Raw genomic sequence first — 24,420 nt, 5'->3', positions numbered from 1 at the left:
AGTGGTCCCATGGAGACAGAACTGAAATAACTCAAAGTTTGCATCTTCACCTCTCTAGGCACCCTGCTATCATTGTTTATTTGGAATCCACCATTCATGGTGAATCTGCGGCATCCCAGGGCTTGTCTTGTGATTGCACCTGAAGGAAAGGCAGCTCAGACAACACAGCCATAGAAACCCACTTTTGAAACAGCCTGTTGGGGTGGGGGGAGGGGGGAGGGGGGAGGAACAGCATTAGGAGATATACCTAATGCTAAATGACGAGTTAATGGGTGCAACAAAACAACATGGCACATGGATACCTATGTAACAAACCTGCACATTGTTCACATGTACCCTAAAACCTAAAGTATAATAATAAAAAATAAATAAATACATTAAAAAAAAAAATCCTGAGTCCACCTGAGTCAGGTGCTGGCTGTAGAACTGAGAATTCTCTGAATTAACTTCTGAGTAGGATGCAATGTTTATTAAAGGATCTGTAATAAAAATATGCTATTTTGAAACTTACATTTATTTATATAAAATTATAACTTATCAGTAATCATCATGAATTATTTAGACCTTTGATCAACAAAATATTTTTTTTTACAGAGGAGGATTTTATTCCTGATCTCTTTAAGAATTGCGGGACCATGATAATAAAAAGCAGAAAAGATTTATCAGGATTAGTATTATTGTTAACTTTTCTACAGACAATACCCCAATGACCTGCCCTTGGTAGATCACTGACTCGCAAGGTTGTTATGAGGATTAAATGAATTAAAACAATTAAAGCACTTGGAAGAGGGCTTGATATTAGCTATTACTGTTTTTTCTACAACACATAAATCCCACTGCTAAAGGAATCCACAGGTATTTGATGAGGGCTGCTCATGAGTCTCAAAAATCCTTACAGTAAGAAGGTGGAAATAGGCCAGGCACAGTGGCTCATGCCTGTAATCCCAGCACTTTGGGAGGCTGAGATGGGTGGATCACTTGAAGTCAGGAATTCAAGACCAGCCTGACCAACATGGTGAAACCCCTTCTCTACTAAAAATACAAAATTAGCCAGGCGTGGTGGTGCATGCCTGTAATCCCAGCTACTCAGGCATGAGCCACCGTGCCTGGAAAGTTTATTTTTATTGTTTGTATGGTATTGTATTGTATGACTATGCCTCTATTTATTTATCCATTCTACAGTTCATGAACATTGGAGTTGTTCCAGATTTGGGCTAATAGGAACACTATGTTAGTTGCCTTTCCTTAGTTACTAACAGGGTTGGGCATCCTTCATATGTCTGTTGGCTATTTGGATTCCCTTTTTTGAAACGCATATCAGGGTTTTTGGGGGCCCATTTTTCTATGTTTTGTTTATTCCTTACTGATTTATAGACATTCTCTATGTAGTTTGAGCTCTCTGTCAGTTTTATGTGCCCCTAAAATTTTCTCCCACTCTGTGGCTTGCCTTCTCGCTCTCTTAGTGTTATCTTTTGATTAACAAAATTCTTATATTTAATGTACTCAAATTTATCAGTTTTGTTTAACCTTCTAAAAGCTTTTTTTTTCTTGGTCTTTTCAACTTGGTTTTCACATATACTCCACCTGGAATTGAATTTTATATATGGTTTGAGGTAGGGGCCTCATTTCATGTTTTCCTTGTGGATACTCAATTGTCCCAGCCACATACATTTTTAAAATAGTTTTTTCTCTATCCTCTTTCAATTTTATCTTTGCCATAAATCAAGTGTCCATATATATCTGGATCTCTTTAAGAACACTTTATCCTATTCCATTAATCTATTATCTGTCCTTGAACAAACACTATGCTGCTTTAATTAATGTAGTGTTATTTTAAGTCTTGATACTGGGCAGAGCAAATCCACTGTCTTCTTTGTTCTTCAGGAATAGCTTAACTACTTTTGGTCCTTTCATCTCCATATACATTTTAGAATCTGCTTGTTGGGATTTCAGTTGGGACTACAGTAAATCTATACACCAAGTTCATGTAGGATTGGTATTTTTATGACATTGAGCCTTTCACTGCATGAATACGGTGTTGCTTCTCATTAATTTAGGTCTTCCTTAATAAAAATTTACAGTTTTCTGAATAGAGGTCTTGAAATGTTTTGTTAGATTTATTCCTAGGTACTTGATATTCCTTTCAACACAAATGTAAATGATATATTTTTCTTTTAAATTAATATTCCAGCTGTTTGTTACTAACACAGAGAAATGTAGTCGATTGTTGTGTAATGAGTAGCCTTGTAAAACTCATAGTTTCTAATATCTTATTCTGTCAGTTTTCTATGTATTCAATCATTATCTTCAAAATAACAATAGTTTTGCTCTTTCCTTTTTAAATCTTTGTGCATTTTAGTATATTTTTCTTGTCTTACTCTATTGGCTGAAATCTCTACTCTAAATGTTGAAGGGAAGTGGTTATTATGGGCATCTTTGTCCTTATCATGATTTCCAGAGGAAAGTATTTAATATTTCATTATTAAGTTAGAGGTTTGCTGAAGATTTACTATAGGTAAACAATATCACATTAATAAGTCCCCTTCTTTTTCTAGTTTGTTGATAGTGTTTATTTTAAACAATAAATGAATGTTACACCTTATACTTGCTTTTTTGCATCTGTGAAACAATCACGTTTTTGCTTTATATTCTCAATGTGATGAATTACATTGATTGATTTTTTTAACATTAAGCCAGCTTTGTGTCTTTGAGATAAACTAAATTTAGTAATGAAGTATCCTCCTATTTCATATCCCTGGATTCAGACGGCCTTTTTCTGTTGTTTAGAATTTTTGCATCTACAGTCATACATGGTATTCATCTGTCATCTCCCTTCTACTATGAATTAAGGTTTCAAGTCTATGTTAGTCTCAAAAATGAGTTGAAGAATATACCTTCTTCCATTTTCTGAAAGACAGTCTGAAAGATTGGAGTTATTTCTCACTTAAATATTTTGTGAAATTTATACATATGCAACTTCATTACCTAAAAAGGGCCATCTTCCAAATTACATTACAATTTACACAATTACATAAAATTTCAATTTTATGTAATAAGTTATAATCATGTAAAATTAGAACCACATAATTAAAAAATTTAAAATTACAAATAGATAAAAATCACATAAATTACAATTTTATAAAAACTACATAATACATTACAAAATTACATGACAAAACCTTCCTCAAAACAGGCTTTGGAGTCAGACTGTCTCTGTATGGATTTTGGCGCTGAGGACAGGCTGTGCAATCCTGTGCCAATCTCTTTACTCCTCTGACTTCCCAACGTCCTTATCTACCATGTGGGTTTGCTAATGGTCCCTCTACCTCCTTCAGATGTCAGGAGGAGTAAATGAAACAATGATATGTAAATCAATTCGCCCTGAGCTTGGTCTATAAAAGGTGTTTAATATTTGGTAACAACATTCATGATTATATGTTAATAATTTATTCACTCAAGTGTTTATTGAGCATCTATTGTGGGGCCAGGCATGCTGGATACTGGGAAAGCAACGGGAGGCAAAATTGGATGCAGCCTTTCATGCACCCGGAGCAAGGATTCAGCGTTTGTTCCCGCAGAACCATGACCCACCCCCACTGAAATGAAATGGAGGCCGATGTTTACCGGGCCACCTCTGCGTACCTCTTTTGAGCTCTGCATACTGCTTTTGTGCCAGATGGGCAAGAATAAATTAAAGCAGCCATTTCTGCTAGGGAGCAATCAGAGCTTAATATTGAGCTTTTTGGAAACTGACTTGTAGCAGTCATAGGGAAGGGCCACTTCCTTGAGGAAATAAATGAAGACGTCTTGCTTTTCCTAAGCTAGGTTCCCCGTTTGTATTTCTTGACAGGGGCCAAATGTGTCATACAAAGGACTGTTTTCATTGTCCCTGTTTTTCACAGTTTCCTCCAAGCCCCACCAGCTTCTCTGCTGCTGTAGGGAGTTTACCAGGAAACAGGTGCATAAAAGGAAGAACTTGCTGAGGCCCTGGCAAACTGGAAACTGAATCCAGGTGGCCAAGGTCTAATCCTCCCCTACACCAGGTAATTTCTCTCCCTTGCATCTGAGCTTGTGAAGTCAATAGTTCTCAGGTGGCCCATGGCTCCTCCAGTACTTCTGGAAATCTTTGCACCAGTGCCTTTTTTTTTTTTTTTGCCATACATGGCTTTGATTCTCTGCTACACATTTCTCAGATGGTTTTATGAGACCTCAGGAATAATAGCTATTTCTTGGCTTTGTGTGAGGACTCAGTGAGACATGTCAGGAATGCTGTGATGTCTGCTGGTTGGCAGCGCAGAATAAGGGCTCATTTATTGGACTGGTTGTTGGGTCAGGTGGGGCAGTCTATCTGTAGATATACAGATACATAGATCCATGAACATATAGATGGAGATACAGCTATAGATAGATGCACATGTACACATACATATAGTATATTCACATACATGTATTCATTCAACATTTTTTCTTTTTTGAGATAGAGTCTGAGTCTGTCACCCAGGCTGGAGTGCAGTGGTGCGATCTCGGCTCACTGCAACCTCTGCCTCCTGGGTTCAAGCGATTCTCGTGCCTCAGTCTCCCTAGTAGCTGGAATTACAGATGTGTGCCACTACCACGCCTGGCAAAGTTTTTTTTTTTTTTTTTTGTATTTTTAGTAGAGACTGTTTCGCCATGTTGGCCAAGCTGGTTTTGAACTCCTGACCTCAAGTGATCTGCCCTCCTTGGCCTCCCAAAGTGCTGGGATTACAGGTGTGAGCCACTGTGTCTGGCCTAATTCAACACTTTAACAAATAATCTAGTGCCTACTATGTGCAATTCACTGTATTCATATCTACATGAGTGGATCAATTATTAGTCCTATCTGTGAAATCCAAAAAAAGAATCTAACATTTGAGTTTATATAAGAAGTGTTGGAAAAACTGTTTTCCCAAATGAGCTAAGATGGAGCAATGGGACTTTTAGGGGTGGGTTTCACAAGTTACCTGCTAATCATTGATCTCAATGTAGGCTAACCCCGGGCAGTGAGAGATGGCCATTCGAGGGCACCACTGCAGAAGACCTGGCATTCTGCCTCCTTGCGGAGTCAGACTTTGGCCCCCTGCAGTGTTTGCCATTGTGGGGGCATCAGATGCTGATGGGCAGAATGAATGTGGAGGAAGTTGGCTTCACTAGGGCAAGGAATGAATGGCCACCACTGCTTTTGTGCCAAAGGACTAAGCCTCCCTGGGAGAGTGGACAAGAACAGGCTGGAGGAGGGGTGCCCTTCATCATCTTGTGAGCATCTGGGCCAAGTTCAAGGCTGGTGCTCTCGTTCAGATAGATTTAGCTGGTGGTGCAGAGATCCGTGAGCTTGCTTTTACAGGACTTTAATGATATATAAAAGCAGCACGAGGTGCTCCTGACTGTGGATTAATTTGGACATGACTTTCTCTGTTGAAGAGTGGCAAGACTCTCGCGAGTTCTTAAAAATGCGCTTGTTTGGTATGAGAATGAAAAGCAGTGGCTGAAGAACCAGTCTTCAATGGGCAAGCCTTCTCTGGTAAGTTAAACAAATTCAGGCTGGGATTTAGAGGAATTCGTGCTCGTGTAAGGATTAGGGCATGCCAAAGTAAAAACTCCAGTATGAGAATGTATTACTGGGAGGCGATTTAGAAATACAGGTACTTGCGTTTATTTGACAGATCTGGAGCAGTTACTGTCTGCTGCAAAGGTCGCCACTACAGATGCAAGAGGAAAGGGCCCTCATGATTTCTGTTTGATTGTGGCCCCCAAGACTAAATGGCGAAATGTAAGGATTACAAAAGCATGGAGGAAGGGAGGGAATTTTTGCAACTCATGAATAAGCTTGTAAATGGAAAAGCCTGTTTTACCCCTGAAAAAGGAATAAAAGACTTGAGTTTACGTGAGAAGTGTTAAAAAAATATTTCCTGTATACCCTTGCCTTCTGGTTAATTCCATTTTAAAATTGTAATTTAAAGCTAAATTAAAAGCAGGCCAATGTTGTGGAGGCGTGGAATGGAATACAGGTACCTGGGCCCTACATCCCAAGATCTGGATTTAGCTGGTCTGAGATAGATCCTAAATTCTGAATTTCTAACAAGCTCCCAGGTATGCTGATGCTGCTGGTCTGCACGTCATACCTGGGGAGGCACTGAGTGAGAGGTTGTTAGTTTTCCATTTTTGAAGGTATTGAGCAGAGAATGGTTCTCAAATTTGGCTGCATTAGAGTCAACTGGGGAACTTTAAGAAAGCCCTAGTATTCTGACTGCATCCCAGATCAACAACAGCAGAAAGTCCCGTAAAAGCAAGCTCACGGATCTCTGCACCACCAGCTACATCCATCTGAACAAGAGCACCAGCACTGAACTTGGCCCAAATGCTCACAAGATCATGAAGGCCGTGGGGTTCAGGAATCTGTATTTTTAATAGCTTCCCACATAGTTCAATGTGTAGCTGAGTTGAAGAACTGCTGCTCTAGGAGGAAATTATTTGAGGCAACGGCAACCAAAGGTCTTAGTCGTCATGAGGTGTCAGCATCACTTTGGAGACCACGAATATTTTGTAACGCTTCCTGTCCTATCTTGAAGTGAAATTCACAGATTGTATAATCTACTTACATGCATCATTAAAAAAAGTTCTTTCTGTAATATAAAGGAGAAACAAAAGAGAAGTTGAAAAAGGTAACTTTTGGTAAACACGCACACACACGCGCACACACACACACACACATATATTCGATAGGTAAATGCTTGGGCACAAGTTCTCTAAAAGATGTAATAAAGTATCCTGGTGTTTGTCTTGTAAGAATGTGATCCGAACAGCCCCAGAGCCCGGCCAAGCCTGGAGCACAGGACCAGTGACTCAGACACTACCGGCTTGGCGTCATGGTGCCGTGGTTTTCCATACTGGTGAAAAATGCTCAGTAAACTTCCGGGCACAACATTACACGTTGACTGACTCTGGGTTCCTGTATATTCCGCTCATACTAAACCAGGCGATAATGCTCTATGATTACGTGTCAGAGAGTTAGGGTCTAGGGTAGGTAATTAGCAAGTGGTTGTTCACCGACATGCATTTCGGGCTGAATTTTGAGCATTTCAGAAATTCTAGCTTCCCTCTTCCTCCCCCAAATGCGAAGAAGTCTCCACTATAATTGAGCAGTCACAAACGGCCCCCTCGAATGTCTCAGGGCTCCCCGTTGAACATTCATGTGGAATAAGGAGTGAAGGTGAGCTCACTGAAATGCACTCGATGCCAGTTCCACCTTCCACACCGGAGCAGCGTCCCGCAGACCAGGGCTGGTGGGCGAAACTGGTGGGCAAAATGGAGTGGGCTGGATAAAGGACTCCCACCCCAAATGGCCGCAGGGGCCCATTCAAGGCAGCGGAGAGAGAAGGGCTCCGGGCTTCCAGGCAAGCTTTACCCTCACTGAAAGTTCAGGTTCAGGGCCCAGTCCCCTAGCGTGCAAAGGGACCCTTATAGGTAAAGGAGCTTCCCTCAAATCTCCTGCACCCGCGCCCCCTCCCTCAAAGATAATCATGGGAAATATTTAGCGATCTCTAATGCCCTCTAGTGGCAGACATTTGTCATGCCAGGCACCAAAAGACGGTTAATTTAATTTTTATTGTTTAAAAACATCACACAAGCCCATGCAGGTTCATACAGTAACAATCTCAAGCTTTCCTGCATTTCCTTTTATCATCCCGATCTTACTACACCCCTAGAGAACATTTCCATTCCTTTCCTATGCATTTACAAATGATATATATGTATATTATATATTCATTTCTATATGTTACACAGAGATGTAGACAAGTAGAAATATATATTATATGTGCACATGTGAAGTCTATGACTTATACATAAGCATAAAATATATCTTGTATGACATATATGTGTATATATTTTATATTTACTAATGTAAAAATATTTAAAAACATATAAATATATAAAAATATACATTTAATTATATACTTTATACAATGTTTGTATAAAGTTTATGCTCATATTGATAATATATTTTTATGTACTATATAAAGTCTGAAAATATATTGTATAAGGTTTATTTTTATTTTATTTATTTATTTTTGAGACAGGGTCTTGCTCTGTTGCCCAGGCTGGGGTGCAATGGCACAGTTCACTACAGCCCCGAACTCCTGGGCTCAAGGGATCCTCCCACCTGAGCCTCCGAAGTAGCTAGGACTACAGGTGCAGTTGCCATGCCCGGCTAATTTTTTGTAGAGACAGAATCTCCCTGCGATGCTCAGGCTAGTCTTGAACTACTGGGTTCAAGCAATCCTCCCGTCTTGGCCTCCCAAAGTGCTGGAATTACAGGTGTGAGCCACACACCCAGCCTGAGGTTTTAAAACACAAAGTGGTCTGACTGTTTTACTGCTGCATGCTGTTGTGCAGTGCGGAAATAACCTGATTTGTTTGATTTTTCTCCCCTACAGATGGACATTTAGATGGCTTTCATTTATCTCCCATTACAAGAATACTTTGTACATATATGTGAGTTTTTCTATAAGAAACATTTCCAGCTTTTGATTTAAGTCAGAGACTCAAATCTGAAATGCAAAAGCTTGTAAAACTGTGAAGTGTTAGAAATCATGCCGCCAAAGGAGTGAGGTGAAGGGAAGTTTTATAAAATTGGGATGGAAGGAAAAGGCTGGACAGGAGTGGGATGGCATGGCTGAGAGGGAGATAGGAGGCTGGATATGGATGAGGGGTGGGAAGTGTGGGATGGCGTGGCTGAGAGGGAGATAGGAGGCTGGATATGGGTGAGGGGTGGGAAGTGTGGGATGGCACAGCTGAGAGGGAGATAAGAGGCTGGGTATGGGTGAGGGGTGGGAAGTGTGGGATGGCACGGCTGAGAGGGAGATAGGAGGCTGGGTATGGGTGAGGGGTAGGAATTGGGATCATTGTTTTCACCTAAAGCTGTATTCAGGGCCTGGGGTTTTGTTTTTATATTTATTTAGAAAATAGATAAAACTTTTACCTGGTTCAAAATTCAATAACAGAAAGGTGTTGGATCTCATCTTCCTCATTCTTCTATCTTCCAGCTGCACCGTTCTCCCCGCAGAGCCAACCAAAGTAATCAGCGTCCTCTGTATACTTCCACAGATAGTTCATGCATAAGCAAAAAAAAAAAAAAAAAGTTTCTTTCTCTTTCTCATTTTTCCTTCAAAAACCACCAATAATTGTACCTGACATACATAGCCTGCCCTTTTTCTCATTAAATAATGGGAGATTATGTCATTATGAAGAAACAGATTTCTTCATTCCCTTTGCCTGGCATTCCATTATGTGGATGAGCTGTTATTTATTTAACCAGTCCCCACCTGAAGGACATCTTGGTTGGTTCCAATATTTGCTATGACAACAGTGCCACAATGAGTAGCCTTGTACAACTGTCATTATGTGCATATGTGGGGACACATGTAGGATACAGTCCTGATAGTGGAATTCCTGTCTCAGAGGGTTTTTTAAAAAGAACTGCAAGTTGCCGTCTGTGGAAGCCTTGCCAGTTTGTACCCTTGTGTGATCTGCTTCACCTCTACCAGCACCGGAGTCACTGAGTGTTATGTTATTTGCCAACTGGATAAGTGAAAAATGGTATCTCAGGGCACGTTATGGGACATGTTAAAGTATAAGTGCAGCCAAATATCTTTTCAAACACTGATGAGGGGCCATGGAGTTTCAGTGCCTTTCTTTAGAGGAATCTTGGGTGCTGGTCTTACTGACTCGGAGCCTCTTCCTCAATCTGCATCGCTTTAGCTGACCCCAGTGCACTTTAGGGCATTACGTGGATTTGGGGTTTTCTCATCCTGCTCTCCTTTCTTTGGGAGTGGCCTTCAAGGCTGCCATCTTCCCATTCCCCTTGCTTCCCTCCTATCTCCATCTCAGCCACGCCATCCCACTCCTGTCCACGAGCCGGGTGCATGAGCCATTCCAGAGGGACTTCACCTCGCTTGAATGAACGTGGTAAGGGGCCTGGGTGTTGTGCTCCTCTCTCCGTGGGCTCTGGTGCTCTGGCTCCAAGTCTATGACCCGCGATCCTCTCGCGTCCCATGTGCGTGACCTCTCCGTCCGATAGCACAAGCAATTCTCAAACAGCCACTTGAGCTGGATGCCCCCAGACACGCCCTGCACTTTCCCAGCTTTACATCCTGGTCTGTGTTGCCCCCTCCATGTGTGATGCCCTCCTTGAGTCCGGCATGGGTGCGTGGCTGCGTGCTCCAGTAGGTCAACCCTTGGGCCCATGAACTTCCCCTACACACGCTCTTGTGGCGCCAACTGTCTTCCTAGGTGGTGGCCACACCAGGAAACATTTCCCAGCCTCTCATTTCTCTTGAAAATTGTGTCATCAAATAGCAGCACATTTTAAACAGTTAAGAAGAAAATTAATATGCAAAATTAACAGAAGAAAGGGAAGAAAGAGAAAATGCAATCTGCCCAAAGCTGTTCTTGACAATTTTTGGAGTGATTTAATATTATTTTAAGTTTCATGAAGAAAGTACAATTTTATTAATATTCGTATCTTGCTATTTCATATTCACTGAAATTTAATATGTAAAAGTTACCACGGGGACGTTAAGTGGTAAAGAGTTGATGGTCTTCCCATCCACTAAGTGCATGGAACCAGAACAGAACAAGGGCCTGATTCCCACTGCCTGAGGCCAAATTTCCATCCATGCCAAACATGCTTTTCAGCATCTCCACCTTCAACTGCTATTATCTCTCTGCCCTAGCTTCTTCCAGCGCCCCAGGGAAAAAGCTCCATCACATTCTGGAGGGAGATAAAGAAATAGAACTAAAGACCTATTGGATTTCAGCCTTTGGTTGGTGGTTAATAACCTAGATAGCTCAGGCGTTTTCCAGGCTGGAGTGCAGTGGTGCCATCATAGCTTACTGCAGCCTCGAATGCCTGGGCTCAAGCAGTCCTCCTGCCTCAGCCTCCTAAGTTGCCTAGTTAGTTTAAAAATATTTTGTAAAGACAGAGGCTTCACTATGTTTCCCAGGCTGGCCCCAAACTCCTAGCCTCAGGAGATCCTCCTGCTTTGGTATCCCAAAGTGTTAGGGTTATAGGCCTGAGCCACTGCACTTGGCCCAAGCATTTACTTAGAGAGGTGGGATGAGCAAAGAGTTCCTGGAGGGAAGCTAGCTTTCATCTGCCTTCCTGCTGCCTGGAAGGTGCTGTTTATGAATTCAGGATTCATCTGTCCACATTGATGGTTTTCTTAGCTTGTGAGGTTACTGAAACACAATTATTATAGATAGAAAACTTTCCCCAATGGCCCCTTGAGACAGGTTGAATGATGTCATTTAATCTTTATAACCTTCCTCTGAAGTAGGCATGGTCACTCTCTCCTTTAATGATGAGAAAAACAGGAGAAGAGAAGTCCGTAGGAGAATGGAAACTTGGCCCTGGGCACTGGGGCTCAGGACCCTGTTCTGTTCTGGTTCCATGCACTTAGTGGGTGGGAAGACCACTGACTCTTTACCACTTAGTGTCACTGTGGCAGCTTTTACACATTGAATTGCAGTGAATATGAAATAGCAAGATAGAAATATTAATACAATTGCACTTTCTGCATAAAGCTTAAAATAATGTGAAGTCACTCAAAAAATGGTCAAGAACAGCTTTGGGGCAGATCCATCCCTCCCTCCCTTCCTTCCTTCCTTCCTTCCTTCCTTCCTTCCTTCCTTCCTTCCTTCCTTCCTTCCTTGCCTCCTTCCCATGGAGAGATTGTTACAGGGAGGCCTATGGGATCCTGCCTAACTAGTTTTGGAGGCAAATGCTATGTGGGGGCTTGTAGGAGGCAGCGCTGTGCTTGCTGGAGTTAAGTTCTAACCTGAGTTGGGTTTGCATCCAGCGCTGGTTGGTCCAGGGAGGTCTCCAGCTGCTGCTTGGAAACCAACAAAAACAGTAGTGAGTTCCAGAAACGCTGGAGTAAGATGGTGACTTGGTGATAAAAAGTCTTTCTGGAGGAAAGGGAAAACACTCCCATTTTATTATCTGTGAAATCTGGTGGCCAATGAAACCATTTCCCATTGACTTGGGTGGGGAAGGCAGATACTTAGATTCACGTTCCCAAAGGAGAACACTATGCAATGGAAGATGTGGCTTCACAGTATATCCCACTGTGTCAGGACTCTGTGCTGCACATAGACTCTGATGTGAATGGCATTATTCCTCCCTGGGGTTGTGCAGTGCCCAGCCTGGGCAGCGGTATACTCTAGCCCTGGATAGGTTGATTTGTTTAAGGAAGGCTGCTTGCTAGCAGGTATACAGAGATAATGCATTTTATATGCAGAGTTAGTGTCTTTTAAAAAGAGAAAGCTGAAAAAGCCTGAAGACATAAAAAACAATCTATTCACTCCTGCACCTCTCCCTTCTGCAGACATAGAACTTCCTTGGCAGCTCTGATCTGGGGGCTTCCTGTAGGTGCAAAGACCTGGTTCTTCAGACTCCATCCATGGAAGGAGGGAACACCAGTCACGGGGAGGTGGGCTCTGCACGGGGTTCCAGACACAGCAAAACAGGGCCTGGCATAGGTAGGAAGGGGAAAAGGAGGCCTTAGTCAAAGGGCAGGGCAGCCTCAAAGTTGACCCCAAGGCTGGGACCAGGGGGTACTTCTGCTCCCTTCTGCACCCAGAGTCAGAAGAAACAGTTCATTCCTCTTAACCCTTTCATTGAATCCTCCCTGCAACTTGGCACCCCTGAAACCACATAGAGAAATCACTTCTGTTGTAAACCCTTTCTTGGTGGCCCCCTGTGGCAGAAATGACTTAAAGCCTCATCACTCATGGTAGTTGTGTTCTATAAAGCTGCCACGAACACTGAACTAGTAGACGCTGAATCGTTGCTCCTAGGAGAAGCATAGAGTTAGATTCCTGCTGGCCTCTGGTCATGTTTTGTCAACTGATCCGTACGTAACCTCATTCTATGTATGTTTCTGTTGACAGATGCCTTGTTTGAGGTATAGTGTAAATCCATTAGCACTGAACTCAGGACCAGCAACGGTGTGACTCAGGCCTGAAGGAAGCTTTTCTAGCACATGGATTTCCTCTGTAAGGCACCTCACAGCCTCTCATGCCTGGGAACTCTAGCCAGCACTGCAGCACGATGCTTGGGGCCACTATAAATGTGAAATCACCAAAGAAACCCCACAAAAATGTGAAAATCATGGCACTAAATAGACCACAAAAAGGTTGCTTGTTTGCAGTATGAGAACTGGAACCAGAAGGTAGGATGTCATCTTGTTCATCCTTAGCACTAGATGACTCAAATTTCTCCCCACTCTGCCAGTGTCTTTGAGTGACCAGGAAATTGCTGGGAATATTGATTTTGGGACAACAAATAAGTTTTATCGAGTAGCTGGTAAAATTTGGAGTCCACAAATAATAAGGGTTGTTTGCATCTTGAGTTAATTGCCATATAAAAACAATGTCCTTTTCCAGTTCGTTCATTCATCGTGGTCCAGGTCTCAAAAGTGATTCCTCCCAGGGGTCAGGTGGGCAGTGCCAGCGTCTGGTGGTGACTCAGGTGGAACAGAGGTCACTGGCCTTGTCCAAAGGAGGCTGCAGCTCCTCTCCTCCTTCAAGCTTGGCAGGGGTTGGGGCCCCATCATTTTTTCTTGGAAGGGACCCATGGTGGCATCTGTGTGAGTGTGGCCAGGAATGTCTCTGGAAGAGGGGGTTTCAGACTGAGATCTTTTATTTGGAGGGTGAATTTGGGGCGCTGAAGGGCACTGAGGGGTCTAGGGCTTCCTATGTCTTCCCTTAGTGCTACCTCTGGGACTCCATTTTGTCAGAGTTCCTGATATTTCGTGAGAAAGCTGGAAATCCAGGTTTTTTTTTTCTTTAAATCAGAAATGTCAGGATTTAAAAATATAAGCAGCTAACTATAAATTCAAAAATCTCTAACCATTGTGCAAGCCAAATGAAACAGGCATAGTAAACATGAGCTGCTATGTTCCTAGGTCAGCTGGGATACAGGTGAGGGGCTGACGGCAGGGGCAGGTGACTCCCTTGCCCACTGCCTGTCCATTCCATGTGTTGTTGCTTGGACCCATTAACATTGTCTGCCACATATTTCTGTTTGAAGAAAGTTCTGCTACTGTGGGCAAGTCTTGTCTATATTGAGAGCAGGGTTGAGCTGCAGTCGGTTACAAAGTCTGCCTTCAGTGGGATATTATAAGGGTTCACATGAACTGAATTAACAACATTTTTATATCTGAGGCTACACAATCCTAAAGGAAATGTGACTTCTACAGAGAGAATGGAGATGTTCCTAGCACTTTCAAGTATATCGAGCGTTCCTCCAATAAGTGTATTTTTTTCATCTTGTGCATCTTGTGTATGAAAGCTTTCTGTGAGGTTATGTCCATGAAAACAAATGCCTTTTTTTCTTTTCCTAATAAAAGCAGAATAATGAAAGATAAGGATAAGGTTACACCATGGCTACAGTGGTTGTCAACAAGCCTTTTGAGATTGTCTTTTTCTGTTGAAATCAGTTAATGAATTGGAGTTTTCCACTGAGCTCACAGAAGGTAGCTTTTCAGATCTGGGAGCAGATAATCAGAGAGACACTTTTTCCATGCAGCATGTTGAAGGGCATCATTTGGTCTTGTGGCTACACCAACTGAGTCTGGTCCAGGACCAATCTTGCTAATTACCACAGGTGGACCTTTGGCCCAAGGAAGCAAACAAGGCATTGGGGCACTTCTCTGTGGCTGCCTTGGGACCCTTCAGAAGTGATGAGCTGCCAATCTGGAAGCTGCTTGGGTGATAATGATTCTCGAATGGGCTTTTATGTGGACGAGCAACATGACCTAAGGCACCAGGGACACCAGAAAGGACACTTTTCATGCAGCTTGAGATGTGAGTAGAGAGCAAAAGAGATTTCAAAAGATGAGCACCGCCGCTCTCTCGACATTATAAAGTGTCTTCTGAGTGACAACAGTGCATCCTTGTGCATGAATTGCACTTAAGCTTTGTATTTTTGGAAAATAACAATCTGTGTTTTCTGGTTACTATGGACCCAGTGTGGGCCTACAGGTTTTATGTGTGCGGGACCTCATTCATGTAACTCTTTCAGTGATTGGGACAGGCAGGAGTGGTTCTTGCCCCCATTTTATGGGGGGGAGACTGAGATCCCTGAGCTAGTGAAGGATCCAGCTGGGACTCTTGAGCTCAAGTCTGTGGATCCCAAAGTTTGTGCTTGTTGAGGATCAAGAGACGATAGAACTTGCAGTGGCTTGGATGTAGCAGGAACTCATTTCACTTATCTTTTCTTAAGACATGGCTAGTGGGAGTCGTCAGGCTGATAGAGCATCTGACGGGAAGTTCAAAGAATTTTAGCCTGGTTAGTAGTGTGTTTGGAATCACCTCGTAGGGTTTACCTTAAATCATGGAGATTGTTGCAAATTCATTATCTATGTAAAAAAAAAAAAAAACAAAAGCCCCTCAGTGATGCCAGGGGAGGGCCATTGTGGATTACTGCTTGATTAATCATGGCTGAGTAGGGAGAGTTGCTGTCATTTTCCTTTTTCTCTAGTTTCTGTGAAGCTCCTCACCTTCCTATCTCAGCCAGATGTCTTCATCAACCCCATCTCCTCCCAGCTCCATGGGAAACTTACCACATCTATTTTCTTTTTGCTTTTGAACAGCCTTTTCCTGTCAACTGGACTCTTCTTATTTTCTTTTTCACCAATGTTGCAAAAGTTGAAAGAATTGTAGAGAAAATCACACACTTACCACCCAGATGCAACAACTGGCATTTGCTATATGTGCCGGATCACACATCTGGTCTTCTGTCCATTCTTCTAACCGCCCACCAAGACTTTAAAAAAATGCATTTCAAAGCAGGTTGCAGACATTATACACTTGCTTCCTACACACTTCAGCCTGCATACCACTGACCAGATTTCAAGATTCATTTTTGTTTCTTTTTCTGTTAAGTAAAAATGTACAGTGAAATGCATAATTCTCACATGTAGCATTGGGCAAGTTTTCCCCATTAGCTTTTAATACATCTGCTAATCTCTTCTATTAAAAAATCAAGCCAAATCTGCCCTCACCTCAGGCCCATTCAGCTAATGCCCCGAATTGCTCCTCCTCATTTCCAATCAGACTTTTCAACAGCACTGTACCCGTTTCTTCTCTTCAGCCTCTCCCTGCACCCATCTGGCCCTTTCCCTACCCATCCTGCCATCTTCACTGAGGTTACCAATTCCTTCTGTGTCACCAAATCCAGGGATATTTTCTAGTCATCACTCTCCTTAGCCCTCGGTGGCACCTCAAGCTCCTTTCCTCTGGACACAGTCCCTTGCCTGACTTGTAGGGTGTCACGTTCCCTGGGCTTTCCCCCTCCCAGCCCTCTGGCCACTTTCTTTCTCTCATTTGAAGTCTCCTGCACCATTTTCTCCTCTGAAACTAAGTATTGGAATTGCTTAGGGCTCAGCAATTCCATACTTTTTTTCTGACTCCATATTTTCACCGACATGATCTCATCCTCTTCTGTGGTTTCAATTTCTGCCCCCACACACATGACCCTCACATTTGCATGCTGCCTGGCATCTCTCCTGGAGCTCTAGGCCTGTATTCCAGCTCAGTGCCCCTTCTTGGATGGTCCAGAAGCACCTAACATGTTCGTGTCCAAAACCTGACTCAATCTTTGCTCTTCACACTTGTTCTCTTAGTCCATTTTGTGTTGCTAGAATGGAATATCTGGGACTGGATAATTTATAAAGAAAAAAAGGTTTATTTGGCTCACGATTCTGATGGTTGGAAAGTTCATGATTGGGCCTCTGCATCTGGTGAGGGCCTCAGGCTGCTTCCACTCATGGTGAAAGGGGAACCCCGGCTCGCGGAGATCACTGGTGAGAGAGGAAGCAAGAGAGAGTCAGGAGGTGCCAGGCTTTTTTTTAACAAGCAGCTCTTGCTGGAACTAATAGAGTGAGAACTCACTCACTCCCATGGGAGGGCATTATTCTGTTCATGGGAAATCTACCCGATGACCCAAACACCTCCCTCTAGTCCCCACTTCCCAGCATTGACACACTGGAATCAGACTTCAGCAGATTTGGTGGAAACAAACCGTGTTCAAACCACAGCATCCTCCTCTAGGATTTCCCCAGCACAGGGAGTGGCGTTACCATTAACCCAGGGGGGATTGCTGGTCCCTCCTCCACTGCCAAATTGTATTGATTTTGCTTCTTACAATTATGTCTTGATGCCGCCTTCTGCTTCTCTCCACTGCCATAGTCAGGGTTCATATCTAGCTGGGCCTCCCACCCTCTTGACACCCTCCCAGCATGCATTCTCCACCCGGTAGCCAGACTTCTGTTCTCAAAACACTAGCCTGGTCCTGGTGCTCCCCTGCCTACACCCCCCAGAGGATTTCCAGTGTCTTCTGTCTCTGCAGGGATTGCAAGGATCTTCTGGGTCAGGCCTGTGCCCACCTCTTCACTCCCCTCTCCCTACCCCCCTACCCGACCACTCTCTGCTCTCCAATCTCACCAGCCCATCATGCCTCGGTTCTTCCCACTGCTGACCTCTGCCTATGCTCTTCCCTCTTCAGGAAGCCCTTGCCCCTCTCCTTGCCTGCCCAGGCCTCCCCATATGCACAACTTGCCCTGCAAATGCCTCCCTCATGTTATGTGTCCCGTGACGCCACATGCCTCTCCTTTCAGATACTTAGCATGGCCACACTTTTACATTTCACTGTGAGCATCTTTGGTTAATGTCCTCTTCCTCATGGAAGCTTCATGACTGTATTTTTTTCCTTTGCCTTTGTTTGATCTTCAACACCTAGTGAAATGCCTGACACATATTAGACACACAACTGTTTGCTGACTGAATACATGAAATTTCATTCTTTACATTTTCCTAATTTTTTAATGGAAGGCAATTAATGTTAGCTAAGGTACCAAAATTGGAGAATTAGTGTAATAGCTGTGGTTCAGATTTGTAAAAATATTTTGATAAATCTGGGACATCTAGTTCCTTGGGCAGGAAACAAAGGCTCACTCATGTCACCTCAGGTTTTAAAAAAATTTGGACAGTGGTCATATCCTCTGTGGCTTACAGAGCAGGGGCAGGAGACCTGGAGCCTGGAGCCTGAAAATCATGTGGCTATTAAGGGTGAATGCCTCCTGGTCATGCTGTTATTCTTGTTTGCAGAATGGGGCAGTCACATGCCCCTGGGGTCTCCAGGACTTGTGAGAATGGGATAATATTTGTGTGTCTCTGCAAAATGGTAAAATCACGTTAGTCCACTGCGGAAGGGGCAGTCACGTTTAGGATCAGGATTCCACCAAATTTTCCTGTCCTGTCTTGCAAAGGGCAGGAGGCCACCCCTTAGACCATAGTGGAAGGGGCTGCTGTATTGGGTTCTCCTGCTTTGGAGACTTGAGAACTGGGCTGAATCAGTGTCACTCTTATTATTATTCATGTTGCGATGACTGGTGTTTCAGTAGGACTGGCTCTCTGTACGCTCCGGCCATCCCATCAGGCTTCAGTGGCCTGCAAGAGCTTGGCCATAATGCTCCAGCTGAAGGGCGCTTTGGTCCCTCGTCCCAGGGTGATGGGCAGCTTAGTGGGAATGCACCTCCATCTGAAAGCACAGGGAGCCGGTAACCCAGGGGATGGGCTCTCGAGAAACTGCCAACCCAATACTTCTGGGAATTGGCTTTCTCTTTTCCTTGTTGTGGAAACCTCACCAGCTGCTTCATGGGGGAGGTTAATTAATGCAATTAACAACAAATGCCTTAATTGCAGATGTTTAGAGAGACACTTTACTATTATTATTGTTATTATTGTTTTGTGTGCAACTCTCTGCACACTTGGATATCTCTTTATTAAAGCAAATAAAACCATAATTAGGTGCAGCCCAATTCAAACAGCAGCAGCAGCTTGGAGCAGGAAACCATAATTCAAGAACAAGAGGTGTTCTCAACAAATATTATGTTGTCTGCCTAGTAACTGGTTGTGTGCCAGGGTGCTGTGAGCCGCTTCAGGAGAGCTCTTACCTGCTTTCTCTAAAGCCTGGACAGACGGGGGAGGCCGGGTTGAAGGAGACAGGCCGTGGGGAGCCAGGGCCATGCTGGCAGCCCCCTCAGAGAACAGGCCCTTGAACAAGCCCACGGGCCAGGGGAGCTTGTATTCCAGGAGGCTTTGATCAGAAGCTGGGAATTACACAGGAGCTGGGAGTTAAGGGAAAAGAAAAGGAAGACAGTTTACTGCTCTTAAATTGTGGTTTTGGAGGATTAGAAGAAAGGAACCAGAGATCAGGTCAGCATTTCAAGGCGAAACAATCGATAAAACACACATTCTGGGCCTTGACCGTGGATCAAGGCCTTGACCATGAAGTCTTTAGCTGTGTTTTCCGATTGCACAGGCGGCTTATAGTGTGAAGTTGTGTGCATCGATATGCTAATGATGGCCTCTTTAAGTGAAATTAATGCCCGGATTGTGTGCTTAGAGCAGCCCTTCATTATTCCCTGTGATATGAAGATGTGTTGGAGATTCTTCCCGGCCTCTCAGTGACACTCTTCATACAAAATTTATCTCTTTTATGGGTTTGAAGCTCTTTCAGATACATATCAAAGACCTTTCCATGCCTCTACCCTGCATAATATATTCTGCAACAGCTTATAATAAATCATCCTCCTTCCCTGACTGGTTAGCGGTGAGCAAACATGGCTATTGCTGGCACCGAAAGGATGTGAGATCCTCATATTTAATGCTTTGCCTCTTATGTTACTACTGTCTGTCCTTCCATCTTCCCTGGGGAGCCCCATAAAATAGCAAGGGGCTGGAATCACCCCCAGTGCTGTTCTGATTTTAAAGCCATTGTCTGGGTTGATGATATAGAAAATGTAACATGCTGTTCTTTCATGTTGAAAGAATCTTTTCCTCTTGTTTGCCTCATTTTCTGATTTCACAAGTAGACATGGCACAGGTGCCCACTGTATTTCCAAGGGACTTAGGTTGACAAGGACAACCATATTGGTGGTTGCTAATGAGCTGAGCATAGATGGGCTTTCTTGCATCTTGTTGAGGAGAGAAATCAAATAGAACAAAGGGAAAGATTGTCCAAAATGGTGGTCTCTGGGCTAGGAACTGCACCATGGCTGCTGGCTGCTAACACAGGAGGTGGATCCCACTCTAACATGGGTGACTTGGGAGAAAGCCTCCCTCAGAGAGGTTCCCTGTGTGGGCACAGAGGGATCAAGCTTTCCAATGCTTATGGGTCAATGGGGCTCTTGTGTTTGGTGTGAGTGGTGGAGTAGAAGGATAGGTATTTTTTTTTGTTAAAAAAGAAACAGAATTTGCTTTTTGTGTGGTTATTCCCAAAGGCCAATGTGTGTTAAAGGAAATGCACCCTGTGCTGGATATGGCTAGCTGCACCCCCTTTCCTCACCCAAATCTGCTTGCTTTTTCTTCTGTAGAAATTTATAGCTGGAGAGACGGTTGCATAGAATAAATGGGACACTTTCCAGATTCCCTTGCAGCTATGACCACTGAGGTTGACCAAAGATTAAATAAAATTCCCAAAGTCATACAGCTAGAAAAATAACAGAGGTAATATTTGAACCCATATCTGTTTGATTCCAAAACTATGATCTTTATTGTCTCCTTTCATTCTCTTAGAGGATGGAGAATTTCAATCAGGTAGTTTTTAAAATTTCCAGAGAATAAAGAATACACTTAACAAAAATGACTTATCTTAAATTTATAGTATTATTATTAACTACAGATAATCTATTGAATAGGTAACATATATTACCATACATCAACAGATAAAAACATATCATTGGGACAATTACTGAATGGTTTCTCATAAATTATAAAAGTATTTCAATTAGCTTTATTGAGGTAAAATTTACATACAATAGAATCTGTAGACTTTTGGTGGATAGCTTGATTAATTTGGCAAATGTACACAGTCATGTAACCACCCTCACAATCAAGACGTAGGACATTTCCATTACTCCAAAAGCTCTCCAGGCTGCTGTGTATTCAACCCATCCTTGCAACTCCAGCATGTGGTAAACACTGACCCGTTTTCTGGGACTATTGTTTTGCCTTTTCTAGAATCTCACATATATGAATTAACTCTTGCTTTCCAATTATTATACTGGTGCAGTTTTTATTAGAAGGCTGTTTTGGAGTAGAAAGTTTGGAGTTTTCCTTTATAGCACTGCAGATTGAAGTCATGTAGACCAAGTGGCTATTGCTTTACAGACTCAGTCAAGTGTTGTTTTCCCTATTGCAGAGGGAATGGGATTTACATTGTAAGCAGCTCTATAAAAATGGCCATGCACTTCCTCAGAGCCACTCTGCCAGTTACCCAAACTGAGCCACCAGAATTTACTGATGACACTTGTGAGTAGGTGAACTCTTTATGCACTTAAAGAGGAATGTTTAATATTTGTGTAGAATATTGGAAATGTCCAAGTCAGAGCAGGTTAATTGGATGCATGCAGTAGTTGGGAGGTGGGCTGAGGATGCTTCCAAGCTCTGAAGGCTCTTCCAGAAGTCCCATGACTTGCTCAAAGTCTGAGGCCCCCTGCTAAGTCAGCAAATGTTTTGTCCAAGTGTAGATCTGAAAAAATGCAGCATTGTCTGTCTGCAGTTCTCACCAGAGCCAGACCTGCAAAGTCAGGCACCTCTGCGGTCAGCTGTGTTAGGTATTATTCTTGGAGTCCTATGGACAGCACCAGAGTCTTGACTACAAAAGCCAGTCATGGCTGGACTCCCTCAGATGCTTCCCTACATCTGCCTCACATTGACTTATAACCCTTGAGTAGGTAGGGCGAAGAAAACAACTTCTGTTTCAGGATATTTTAGTTTGGATTTCCCCAGAAGCAGACCCTGAGACGAAGATTTGAGTGACCATCTGGATAAACATCCTCAGGGGATGGGGCAGTGCAACAGGGAAGGGAAGCCAGTTACACTGGCAACTGGAGGACAGTTCCTTTAGGAAACTCTGGGAGATGGTGGCGAGCTCTCAAAGAAGAGGCCAGGAAGCTGAAGTCCTTGTGCTCCCAATCCCTGTCTGTGGCTGGGTGAGGGCTGTGTCCAGAAGCGTGGGATCGCCAGGACGCCTGGCTCACCCTGCGAGCTTGTGGTCAGTGCATTCGAGAGTACACAGGAAGCAGCCTTTGGTGTGCAAGGGTAGCACTGAGGGGCTTGGGCAGGGCACCTGCAGGGACTGCTACGCAGACCATACCAGGTTCCCTTCTTCATGCACTGTCTAAACCATGCCTACCCTCCCTGCACCTGCCATACACACTGTGTTTCTCATCAGTTTGCACTGGGCCATGTCTCTTTAGTATCTTACCATTGTTGCCTTTTCTAGAAGACTTCTAGGATCTGCCTAGATAACTCCTCCTCAGCCATCAGATCTCATCTAAGCACCTTTTCTCAGAAATGCTTGCCCTGGCATCCTGGTGAGCGCAAGTCCCCCTGCCACATGCTGAGGGGGCGTTGGTGGACAGGCCTGCCCAGTGCTCCTCAAGAGGCTTTACAGCAGAAAACCACATTTTCCAGACTCCCATGGGGCTGGGCTTCTGGACGTCATTGGGAAGTTCCTTTGTAGCACGGGTGGAGTGAAGCCTGCCTTCTGATTTTTCCACTTTGTGCTTTCTGCATTCCTGTGCATTTCTGGCAAGCAGACCTGGAGATGTGGGGTTGTTCTGTGGTTCCTTTCCAGCAGTCAAGTTTTGTAGTGTCAAGAGATCAACGGAGGGAAGGTCACTCATTATTTTGCCCTTGTGTGTCTATCTGGTGTGCTGTGGTTTAGACCAATAGTTGAGATGATAATGGTTTCCTTACTGATCTTTGGATCACAGAGAAGGTGGTGTGTTCCCAGAGCCTCTCGATTCTCTGTCTCCCTGATGGTTCCCATGGTTGGGGGTTGTCCTTGAGGAACAGGCCCATGGTATTGCTGAGAGTAACTGGAAGTCTAGCCTAGAGTCTGATCCTTCCGCTCTTCCAAAGATTTTGTAAGCACTCAGCCCACCAATTAAATACTCTCTGCTACAAAATAAGATGTGATGGCTTATGTCTCCTAAAATTGAACTTCAGTGGATATATCTAATTGCACCAATACTTCTTTTTATTTTGTTTTATTTTTTAAATTAACACATAATAATTGTACACATTTATGGGTACAATATGATGTTTTAATACATGCATACCTTGTGTAATGATTAAATCAGGGTAATTAGCATATCTGTCACTTCATGCATGTATAATTTCTTTGTGGTGAGAACAATTGGAAACCTCTCTTCTAGCTATTTTGAAATATACATTATATTATTGTTAACTATAGTTGCCCTACTGTATATTTTAAATTTTATTTTTATTTTCCACATACTTCTACTTGGAAGCAGTTTTATATTTATTTGCGGGAGTATATAAAATAGGGGTCTTCTATTCAGAAGGTGCCATGATGATGGGCTTATATCAGCTTTAGGTAGTATAATAACTTAGGGCAATGGTTCTCAAACAGGGGTGACTTTGTCCCCCAGGAGACATTTGAGAATGTCTGGAGACTTGGGTCATCAAAACTGAGAAAGGTGCTTTTGGCATTGAGTGGGTAGAGGACGGGGACACTGCTCAGCATCCTATGGTGCACAGGACAGCACTGACAGTAACGAGTTACCCAGCCCAAACTGTCGATGGTGCTGAGGTTAAGAAACTCGGATTTATGGACTTCTTTCTTTTTTTTGAGACAGGATTTCACTCCCATAGCTCAGTCTGGAATGCAGTGGCACGATCTTGGCTCACTGTGCTTGGGTGATCCTCCCAACTCAGCCTCCCAAGTAGCTGAGACTACAGGTGCACACCATCACACCCAGCTAATTTTCTGTATTTGTAGTAGAGATGAGGTTTAGCCCTGTTGCCCAAGCTGGTCTCAAGCTCCTGTGCTCAAGTGATCTGCCTGCCTTGGACTCTCAAAGTGCTAGGATTGGGCTGGGCGAGGTGGCTCATGCCTGTAATCCCAGCACTTTGGGAGGCCGAGGCAGATGGATCACCTGAGATCAGGGGTTTAATATCAGCCTGGCTAACTTGGTAAAACCCTGTCTCTACTAAAAATACAAAAAATTAGCCAGGTGTGGTGGCAGGTGCCTGTAAGCCAGCTACTGGGGAGGCTGAGGCAGGAGAATCACTTGAACCCGGGAGGCGGAGGTTGCAGTGGGCCGAGATCACACCATTGCACTCCATCACTCTTGGGCAACAAGAGTGAAACTCCATCTCAAAGAAAAAAAAAAGTGCTAGGATTACAGGCATGAGCCACCATACCTGGCTGGTTTTCTGAAACTATATCAGATAGTGTACAGGATCTTTGGGAGAGCAGAGAGCTTGGTGAAATGCACAAGCACAACCCAGACTACTCCAGGA

At 43.5% G+C, this 24,420-nt stretch overlaps 1 long non-coding RNA gene across 2 annotated transcripts in view; it reads left to right on the top strand.

Moving 5' to 3' along the window:
* Nucleotides 1–5,295: 5,295 nt before the first annotated feature.
* Nucleotides 5,296–24,420, top strand: part of LOC116461103 (uncharacterized) — a 49,201-nt gene continuing 30,076 nt past the window's right edge. The window contains exons 1-2 of one of the 2 annotated variants that reach the window (XR_004245984.2): nucleotides 5,296–5,539; nucleotides 8,454–8,511. This is a non-coding gene — a long non-coding RNA (uncharacterized LOC116461103). The remainder of the gene's footprint in view (nucleotides 5,540–8,453; nucleotides 8,512–24,420) is intronic. The other variant, XR_004245985.2, reaches the window with a different exon arrangement.

Source organism: Hylobates moloch, unplaced genomic scaffold (genome assembly GCF_009828535.3).
Source record: "Hylobates moloch isolate HMO894 unplaced genomic scaffold, HMol_V3 SCAFFOLD_21, whole genome shotgun sequence".
NCBI classification, from domain to species: Eukaryota; Metazoa; Chordata; class Mammalia; order Primates; family Hylobatidae; genus Hylobates; species Hylobates moloch.
This window is presented reverse-complemented; position numbering and strand designations above follow the sequence as displayed.